We start from the raw sequence: 9,750 nt of genomic DNA on the forward strand, positions 1-9,750 counted from the left end.
GCACAACTCACGATATTGTGTGGCATTGTGCAGCTGTGGGTCCTGAGATGACTGGATGGGACATTTCAGATAACAGAGCTTCCAGAAGTTTCCAGATCTATAATTCTCCTCTCATTTGGGACCTAGTTTACCTGAAATGGCACATTCCTAGTTCTTCCTAGAACTGGGAGATACTATTTAATGTAATGAACACAAAGTATCAGTGTTGCAAAAAGAATAGAATTCTGGACGTCCATTGCAGAACAATGGGAATGGATCTAGCACAACTGAATTGTGTACTTAAAATGGTTATGTGATAAATTCGACCTTTGCTGTGTTTTTACCACAGTTCCAAACAGCACCAGGTGTCTACCTGGCAATGAAGATGCTTGTCTCTCACACAGTAGTAGCTAGGTTCAGTGCCAGCTCTAGTTCTTGACTCCCTCATCTTGCTGATCTGGACCCTGGGAGGCAGTGGTGATGGCTCAGGTAACTGGCTCCCTGCTGCCTCACACTGAGTCCTCAGCGCTTGACTTCAGTTACGTACAGTCTAGGTTATTGCAGGCATTGGGAAGTGACCCAGCAAATGGAAGATCCCTCACATATATAAGCAAATAATGAAGTTTTAAAAGAAGACTTTTAAAAAAGATTTATGTTTTTTTTGAATGTCAAAGTTGTAGACAGGGAGACAGTTCTTCCATCTGCTTGTTCATTCCCCCTTCTCCCCAGTGCCTGCAATGGCCAAGATTGGGGCCAGGTCAAAACCAGGAGCCAGGAGCTTCTTCCTGGATCTCACATGGTTCTCTCACATGGGTGCAGGGGCCCAAGGACTTGGACCATTCTCTGCTGCTTCCCCAGGCACATTAGAAGGGAACTGGACCAAAAGTGGAGCAGCCGGGACTTGAACTGCTGCCCCTGTGGGATGCTTGGTATGCTACAGTGTTGGTCCTCACCCTCCACACACCAACTCTTCCTCTCCCAAGACAGGTTTCTGCAAGGTTTTAAGTGAAGTCATATTCTTAGGATGCTGGGCTTGGATCACAGAAGAGGAAGCTGGCATTTCAAAACCCTCTCAGAGGCGTCACAGTGAGGCTGGCATGCAAGGCAAAGGAAACAGTGGGGGTGAGAGGAGTTCAGAAAGCAGGAAATTGTGCACTTAAGGCTAGGGTGCGGGGCCTGTGAGATTAGATGGGTTAGGAATGCAAGGCTAGTAACACAAACAAAGAAATTGGTGGGAAAAATGCCTTGAAGGACAGAATGTCAAAAATATCCTTATCTGTGACTCCATGAAAGTTGCTATTGAACCAAAAAGTTGCAGTAACAGTGGTTGAATTTAACTTTTGAATTGACAAAGACTTAACATTCAGAATACCCGAGGTCAACCATGGCACAGGTCACAGGTTGTTTCCAGATGGTCTTGAGAGCCAGTTAATGGGGACAAACATGGCAGTTTGATGGTGACATGGATACAGGTGGTACCTACAGCTATACAGGGGACACAGGAATGTGTGTGTGTGTGTGTGTGTGTGTGTGTGAATTCTTTATAAACACACGTGCATATTCTGTACACACACACACAGAGGCCCATTAAATCTTCTCCACTTAATATATCCTGGGCAATACTACAAGTTAGTAAAGCTATTTACAATAGGCAAGTATGAGAATCAAAATACACATCAGTAAGAACTGGCTTTTGCATTCAGACAGTGGTTGGGTGGTGGTTAGGTTGCCTTCCATTCCCCCTACCTGCCCAGTGCATCCACACTCCTGCCTGTGGAGGACGTGCAGTGACTTGGGGGGGTACAACTAAACCTGCAGGGGGCAGCACAGAGCATGCTTTGCGGAACCCCAGCCGAGATCCTGGTCGCCTCATCAGGTCAAGTGTCACTGAGAACACTGGTTTGAGATGCCTTTGTTGAGGTGAGCCTTGTCAGGTTGAGCTGCCTGCCACTCTGGCATCCCGTTTGAGTGTCGGTTGAAATCTCGGCTGCTCCACTTCCCATCCAGCTCCCTGCTTGTGGCCTGGGAAAGCAGTGGAGGACGGCCCAAGTCCTTGGGCCCCTGCATCCACGTGGGAGACCCGGAAGAAGCTGGGTCTGGCTTCTGGCTTCAGATAAGCTCAGCTCCAGCCTTTGCCTCTCTCTTTCTCTCCTTCTTTTTGTAAATCTGATCTGTCTTTCAATTAAAAATAAATCTAGAAAAAACTATACATTGAAATAATAACTACTATTCTGTGCAGGGTCATACAATAGTTGATGCTTTCTTCATTTTACCTGTCTAAACTTTTAACTTTTTCTATAATGGGTATTAATTATAATTTGGGGGCTGGTACAATGGCCTCAGTCTGTGGTACCAGCATTCCCATGTGAGCACCACTTCAAGTCCTGGCTGCTCCACTTCTGAGAAAGCAGCAGAAAATAACTCATGAAATCTACCTTTCAAACAAACTAAACTTTAAAAAATTACAAAAAATTTTAGAAGTGACTTTCTAAATAAGAACAAGGAAAATACTGGTTAAAATCAAAACATATAAAGAAAATTAAATGCTTTCCATAATACGTTCCACAAACTGATACGTTCCAGGATTTCAAAAGCTGGAAAAAAATTAATCACAGACATGCTTGTTCACCATGCATGCATTCCTTTTTGAAGAAACTTGAAGTTGTAGATGTTCTGTGCGTCTGAGGAGTAAGGACCATTAAACATATCTGAGTACTTTTAGATTCTGTGTGATAATAATGATGATTGACTCTGTCACTGACTTTAATTTTTGTTTAATCTGGCATAATTGATTGTTGTCATTTCCTGACTAAAGAATGAATTTCCACTTTTTTTTTTTTAGCACCATAATGGCTGTTGGTTGTCAAAATCCATGACTGCTCACCTTGCCATTGCCCTAACGTATGTAGCAGACATTGTTTTTCAACGTGTCCATTTATTTTCTCAACGCTGCTGTTTATTTGCGTGGCCACTCAATTACTTGTGTCAAATAGCTGGAAAATTCTACTTGAACCTGCTCAGCCTCCACACGTAACCTGCTTCTGTCTGTTTTTACCACAGTAAGTACTAAGGAATATAAAATAGATTCAGATGCTTCATTCGCAGATGCTTCATTCGCAGATGCAAAGCGTTGAATGTTTTTCAGAATAGCTGTGCTTTGAATATAACACTTGTCCACAGGGTGAGATCTTGCAAATGCAGGCAAAATTGCCTCCTTTGAGTAAGCAGCAGGCCTGTCAGCTAAGAGGACTGTTCTCCACGGGGTGCTGCAATGACTGGTGATAATCACAGAGATCCCAACCCGCTGGGTACTGAGCACAAACTAGATCACTTAGCGTTCTTCCAAGCACCAGGCTGAATTCCAGCATCTCACCTTTTAGTTCTGCAGTCACCAAACCCTCAGGGACTTTCCCAGTTACAGAGAGAAGAGTAGTTCCAGATGGCCGAGGTTTGTTTGCACTCAGCTGAAACTTCACAACCTCAGAGGGGTGAGCTCCGGGCCAGCAGACCACGCTGGGACTGCTGAGCCATGAGGCCCTGGGGTTTATTCTCCTCTGTCCCCAGGACCGTGAGCTGAGGTCTGTCCTTGGCCAATCAAGAAAGATTTTGGAATGCCCATCTGTCTAGAATGTTCTCTTTGAAACCAGAGTGGTCTCTAATAGCCAATGGGACTTCTGCCTGGCTTCTCGGAGGGACCTTCTCCTCACCCACATATGGCTCAAGTTCAAGGCTACTCTACAGTTGCTGGGAAAGATCTCCTTGGTAACAGAATCCTCCTGTCTACTGGGAAGAAGCTTCAAAGGTAAATTCACCTGAGCAGAAAAATTGGCCCTACAGTAAGTCTCTGGTTTCTAAACCTGAGCTTACCCCCATCCACACCCAACACCCAGAATTGTCTAATGTCAAATCAGCCTGAACACCGTTCTTCAGCACAGGCATTTCCTGGCTCAAGGTGGCAGCATGGGCAACACAGCCACGACCCACTATGGAGCTGGCCTGGTGGCACAACAAAGCCACTCTGTGATACCAACATCCCGTATGATCACCAGTTCAAGTCCTGGAGGCTTCACTTCCAGTCCATCTCCCTGCAAATGAACATGGGAAAAGCCACAAAAGGTGGTCCAAATGTCTGGACTCCTGCCACCCATGTGGGAGACCCGGATGGAATTCTAGGCTCCTGGCTTGGGTCTGGCCCAATCACAGCCGTTGTGGCTATTTAGGGAGTTAGCCAGCAGATGGAAGAACTCTTTCTCTCTGTAACTTTCAGATAAATAAATCTTAAAAAGTTAATGTTTCCTATACTATAAAAATTAAAGGATCACAATTCATACACTGTGAACAGGGGCATTTCTGTTTGAGAGTTTGCACGCAGGCAAAAAGAATTCAGACTGAAACTTGTCTAAAAGAATACATTTCGGGAAGGAAAGACAGAGTAAACCCACATGTGGCCTCAACAGAAATGCTCCATTCAAATTTGTTAAAAGTCACAGTTTCTTGGAATCCAAACTTCCCAATAGTGATTCCGGCTCGATGCCAAATCCAAGGGATAAAATCAGCTATAGAATTGGGTTGTTAAAGGAATAAAGGGAAAAAATCCACATCATGCAATCAAGAATTGTCTCTTATAACGGTTGTGTGATGGAGTTGTGTTCATGTAACTATCTTAAAGGGAAAGAAGTAAATATGCTTTGATTTAGAATAACGATCTTTCTAATGCGGTGAACATACAAGATCCCTTATTTAAGCTGCCACTTGGTGACTTGTGGGCAGGAGACCCTGGTATTGTCTTCTTGGTGGTAGAACTTGGTATTTATGCTTTGTTACATGGTGTTCACAAAAGTAGCCCAACTGATAGACTTTCGAGTGGTGAATGTGTACCTAAAAGAAACAACCCTGGTTCTACACTAGCTGAAGTTTTAGAATCACAAGTTGAAGGAGAGACATCTACCCAGTGTGTGATGAGTCCATGGAAGAAAAAAAAAATCCTTGTATTTCTATAATTGAGAAAACTTAGGAGAGAGCAAGTTTATGTCACAGGAGGGAAATTGTTTTGCATGGTGGGCCTGTGTCTCATTTCTGTCTACTACAGGAAGGGTGTAGTATGAATTTGCGTGTCTCCAGGCAGAAGCCTGCAAGGGCAGCTGGAGCCTGTCATGGCTGTTGTTCCTTATGATGATTGGAGTCAGGTGGTTTACTGTCTAGAACTTGATCAGGTGTTTTAAGGAAATTCAGGAGGAGAGGATTATGTGAGGTTTTCTGTTGTTTTTAACTCACTCTAAGTTCACATTCACTTGAAAGAGGGAATACAGGGCCTGGCGCAGTAGCCTAGTAGCTAAAGTCCACACCTTGCATGCACCAGGATCCCACATGGATGTCAGTTCATGTCTGGGCAGCCCCACTTCCCATTCAGCTCCCTGTTTGTGGCCTGGGAAGCAGTCAAGGATGGCCCAAAGCCTTGGGACCCTGTACCTGTGTGGGAGATCCAGAAGAAGCTCCTGGCTCCTGGTTTTGGATCAGCTCAGCTCTGGCCATTGCAGACACTTGGAGAGTGAATCAGCAGATTGAAGATCTTCCTCTCTATGTCTGTTCCTGTCTGTATGTATGACTTTCCAATAAATAGGAAGAAAGAAAGAAAGAAAGAGAGAGAGAAAGAGAGATAAAAGGGAGGGAGGGAGGAAGGAGATTCTTTCTGTAGAAGTATTTTACTTGATAAGCATGTTAATTACAGACATTTACCCTAGGAGCCTTCCACTTCATTTTATTCAATCTTCCCATCAATGAACAAATCCTAACTATAGAATAGCTCACAGAATCCTGCAGAAAAATCTGCCAGCAGGAAGTAATTCAGGTTATCCTCCACCCCCGCCCACCATGCATGCATTGATTTGACGATGCACTTAGCATGACTGGCGTGCTTGTCTGTTTGCGCAGGGATTTTTGCTTCCTTCTTTCGTCCAGTGTGAGAGTTCTCAAATATTATGTTAGGATGTGTGTACCCAAGCTGCATATGCCACATGCTATGGGCAACTTATGACATTTTCCGGAGTAATTTGATTTACATCTTAAATGAGTTTCTAAAGTCTAAGACCAGTAAGCCCAATCTCCAAGCTAATGTCTACCACTTCCACAATCAGAATTTTTTAACTGAAAGATGTTTAAATAAGATTGTGGTTAACATTTCCCAAAGTATCTTCCTAGTATGACATGTGGTATTAATTTGAGTTGACTTTTAGAAATATCCATGATTAAGCAAATTTGGGAAGTATTGCATAAATTTAAAGTCTTTTCTTTATACACAGAATCTCTTGGGATTTAATATGCTAGTGAAGGGCTTCACAGATTCGCTGTCATCTGCATTCTTTTATGATGGAAACCCTTATGGACCTAGAGTTCATCTCAGCAAATTTTAGAAGCATTGGTCATTAGTCCAAATCTACTGCTCATTAATGTTCCTTAATACCTCATATTTTGAAAAAGGAAGAACTCTTTGCCTCAAAGTTATTATAGCTAATGCCCTCCGGAAAGTTGGGATGATTCATCATCTTCTAACAAATTTAAAAGCCTGATGTAACTTTGCTCAATGTTAAATAAATGTATGCATGCCAAAGATAGCCATCAGCTTTGTCTGTCTCCAGGAATTTACCAACTTCTGCATTCCTGGTCACTCCAGACTGGATTTATTTTAGACTTGAAGGAAGCAGTGTTTTCCCAACTCTGTAAATCTCTAGTCAAGGACTTCCTTGGGAGGTAGACAGTGTTGGTATTCGGGTTCAGTTCCTTCCAGATAACTTACTATCCAGAGGACTTAGAGTAATGTTTGCTCTCTCTGACTCTGTTAAGGAACCTTTTATTTGTAACTGACAACCTGTCCACAATCTCTACTTAGACAGAACTTCTGATGCTTTTTTTCCATTACAGCTGGTTTCTCGTATTTCCTGGTTCTGCAGCGACACAGTCAACCAACAGCAAGAGAATTTTTAAAAATTAGATTTGTACTGAACAGGTATAACAGTCTTTCCTCATCATTATTTCCTGAACAATATATAGTGAAATAACTATTTACATATCATTTGCATTGTATCAGGTGTGGTCATTTTTCAAGATCTATTTATCCCTGTATTTGAAAAATTGAATTCCCGAACAAAGATACACATTTGCCTAAAAACACACATGAAAGAGACCGAGAGAGAGAGAGAGAGAGAGAGAGAGAGAGAGAGGGACAGAATTGAGAATGACAGAACTTTTGATTTTTCTTGATGCATCTGGGGACACCGAGGTACCACTCCCCAAAGGAGATAAGACTCCTTCCTGAGTGACGAAAGTGCAGCAGACAGAAAATGGGGGAAATCTGCTGCATTTCCATTTCTTGTTGCCTTTCAATAAGAAATCTTTTGGGTTCAATCTTGAGCGGGGTGGAGATTCCTTTAACTTCTACTGACGTGGTTGGCTGCCTCCATCATTTCTGTGGAGTCAGCAGCACTGACTGTTGAATGAGGATCTCAGATCCTTTGGCATATGAGATCATGTGTACAGTGTTGAATCCCTGCTATTCTGCCTTTGATTGAAGAGGAGTTGGGGCTGAATAATGGCGTGCCAGTCATGCACCAGTCTCACATTGCCACTCGGAAAGTTATGCTGTCTCAAAGTCATAAATTCCCCATGTGAACATGTTCTTGTGTCTTTTGCCCCCAGAAATCAGCTTTATGAAAGTGTCGGTGGCTTCTCAGGATTGTTTATATAACAGCAGAACAAGTCTCCAAGGTCATCTGAGTATCATACCTAGCAGAATCCCCGAGACAAACACGTCCGCCCCATAAATGAGAGGATGTGCTGGAAGGGAGCTGGACGGAAGCCTGGTGTTCCTGGCCCAGGCTCTTCCATGAATTGTTCATGTAAGGCAACTTGTTAAAAATCTCTGGGAAATGCTTTGTGTTTCAATGGGTTGCTAGTAAAAGATGTCGCTTACAAATAAGTGGAGACAATACCTGAGTCCTTAGCCCTGTTCCAAGATTAGGAAGGACTTGTGTCAGAAGGAGCATTTTCCTTGGGTGCAGGAAATGACACAGCAGACCCTGCACTCCACTCTTGACCAGCAGGGAGGGATGGCCCTTGGAGTGACTTTATGAAATCTGGGTCCTCTGCACTAAGGAGTGGTTTCCAACTCCGGTACTGGAAACCTTCCAACACCATCACCACCGATGTTCTTCAGCCTCTTGCATTTGCTTGCTCTGTTCATGAGTCAACATACTCTGGCAATATTTGAACTTGATGCTCTGGATCTTAAAGTTACACCACCTAAAATTGAAAGTTAAATCCAATGATAAAGGTTCCTTTTGTCTAGACGCTACAGAGTGACAAGAATCTCAGTAAGCTTAGAACTGGGGGAAATATTCAGAATAATCCTAATGACAGAGTAATAATGGTTAGGGTAGGTAAGCAAATATACAGCCTGGAGGATGAATTTCTCCTTAGGAAGAGCTACCAAATAAGACATTTTCTTCAGAAGCTTCCACTCACCATAGATGCGTTGCTTTGGGAGTCCCACTTGCATTGGCCATGACTGCGTATCCACCACAGCCAGTCCTGTCAAGGAGTCTGCTTCTGAAATGGTCATAGAGAAATGACCCACAAGACTTGACAGGCATTCATTCAAATCAGCCTGCCTTCATTGAACAAATTCTATTGAGCCTCTGGGATGCCTCAAGTTCTACTCTTGTTAATCAGGATACCACAATAAACACAAGAAAATGCTTGGGCTCGTTCAGATTAGATTCTAATATAATCTATACAGTATAGTAGTCGCAAGTAGTAATAAGGGCTTAGAAAATAAATAAAGTTGGGCAAATGATGCAAAGTGGCAAAAAGCCATGTGTTAAGGAGGTAGTAACATTTTAGATAGGATTTCCAAAGGAAGCCTAAGATGTTGGCATTTGGGGGCCACTTCCTGAAAAACCAGCATCCCATCTGAGCATCCATTCAGTTTCTGGCTGCTCTGTTTCCAAAACAGCTCGCTACTAACGTATCTGGGAAAATGGCAGAAGATGGCCCAAGTGCTGGACTTTTGGCTCGAGCTTCAGGTATTGCAGCCATTTGAGGAGTAAATCAGTGGCTGATTTACACAGGGCTCTCTCTCTCTCTCTTTCTGTCTTCCTTCCATCTTTGTAACTCTACCTTTCAAATACAAACATAAACCTTAAAAAAAAAAAAAAACAGAAGATGTCAACATTTAAACAGAAGAGAATGAATGAGAGGTAGAAATACTAGAAATACTAGAAATACTGATATTATAACAAAGCTGATGACAGAGAAATTTGTGTTGTATTTGAGAAGTGGCCAGAGGCAAGAGCTGAGTGAGAATGCAGGTTAGCTTGCAAGCCAACAGGCTGCTCTGGTAGATCAGTAGGCCCCCGTGAGCTGTGCTGATGACCTGCCCGCCGAGGACTCTGAATGCAGTTTCCAGCTTAAAAGATTGCAGTGAACAGTCCCTTTGCTTCTTGGAAATCTTGCCATGAAAAGCTCCTTCGAAGTCCCCCCCTATTGCAGTCACTGTGCAGGCCACCAACAGCGCTTTGGAAATCTTTAAGGAGCCCATTTTAAATGTAACTAGGAGTGGATGCATTAAGTCACCCCTACTGAAAGGCCGGCCATGCCTGCTCTAACCTTTGAAAATCCATTTGAAGCAAATTAGTTCCCATGCGCTTACAAGAGCAAGACACACGTGTGGACCCCTTTGTGGTGAGTTTGAACGCCTTTTTTCTAAGTCCACAAATG

The sequence above is a fragment of the Ochotona curzoniae genome, unplaced genomic scaffold (genome assembly GCF_017591425.1).
Source record: "Ochotona curzoniae isolate NIBS_2020 unplaced genomic scaffold, NIBS_Ocur_1.0 scaffold_2476, whole genome shotgun sequence".
In the NCBI taxonomy this organism is placed as follows: domain Eukaryota; kingdom Metazoa; phylum Chordata; class Mammalia; order Lagomorpha; family Ochotonidae; genus Ochotona; species Ochotona curzoniae.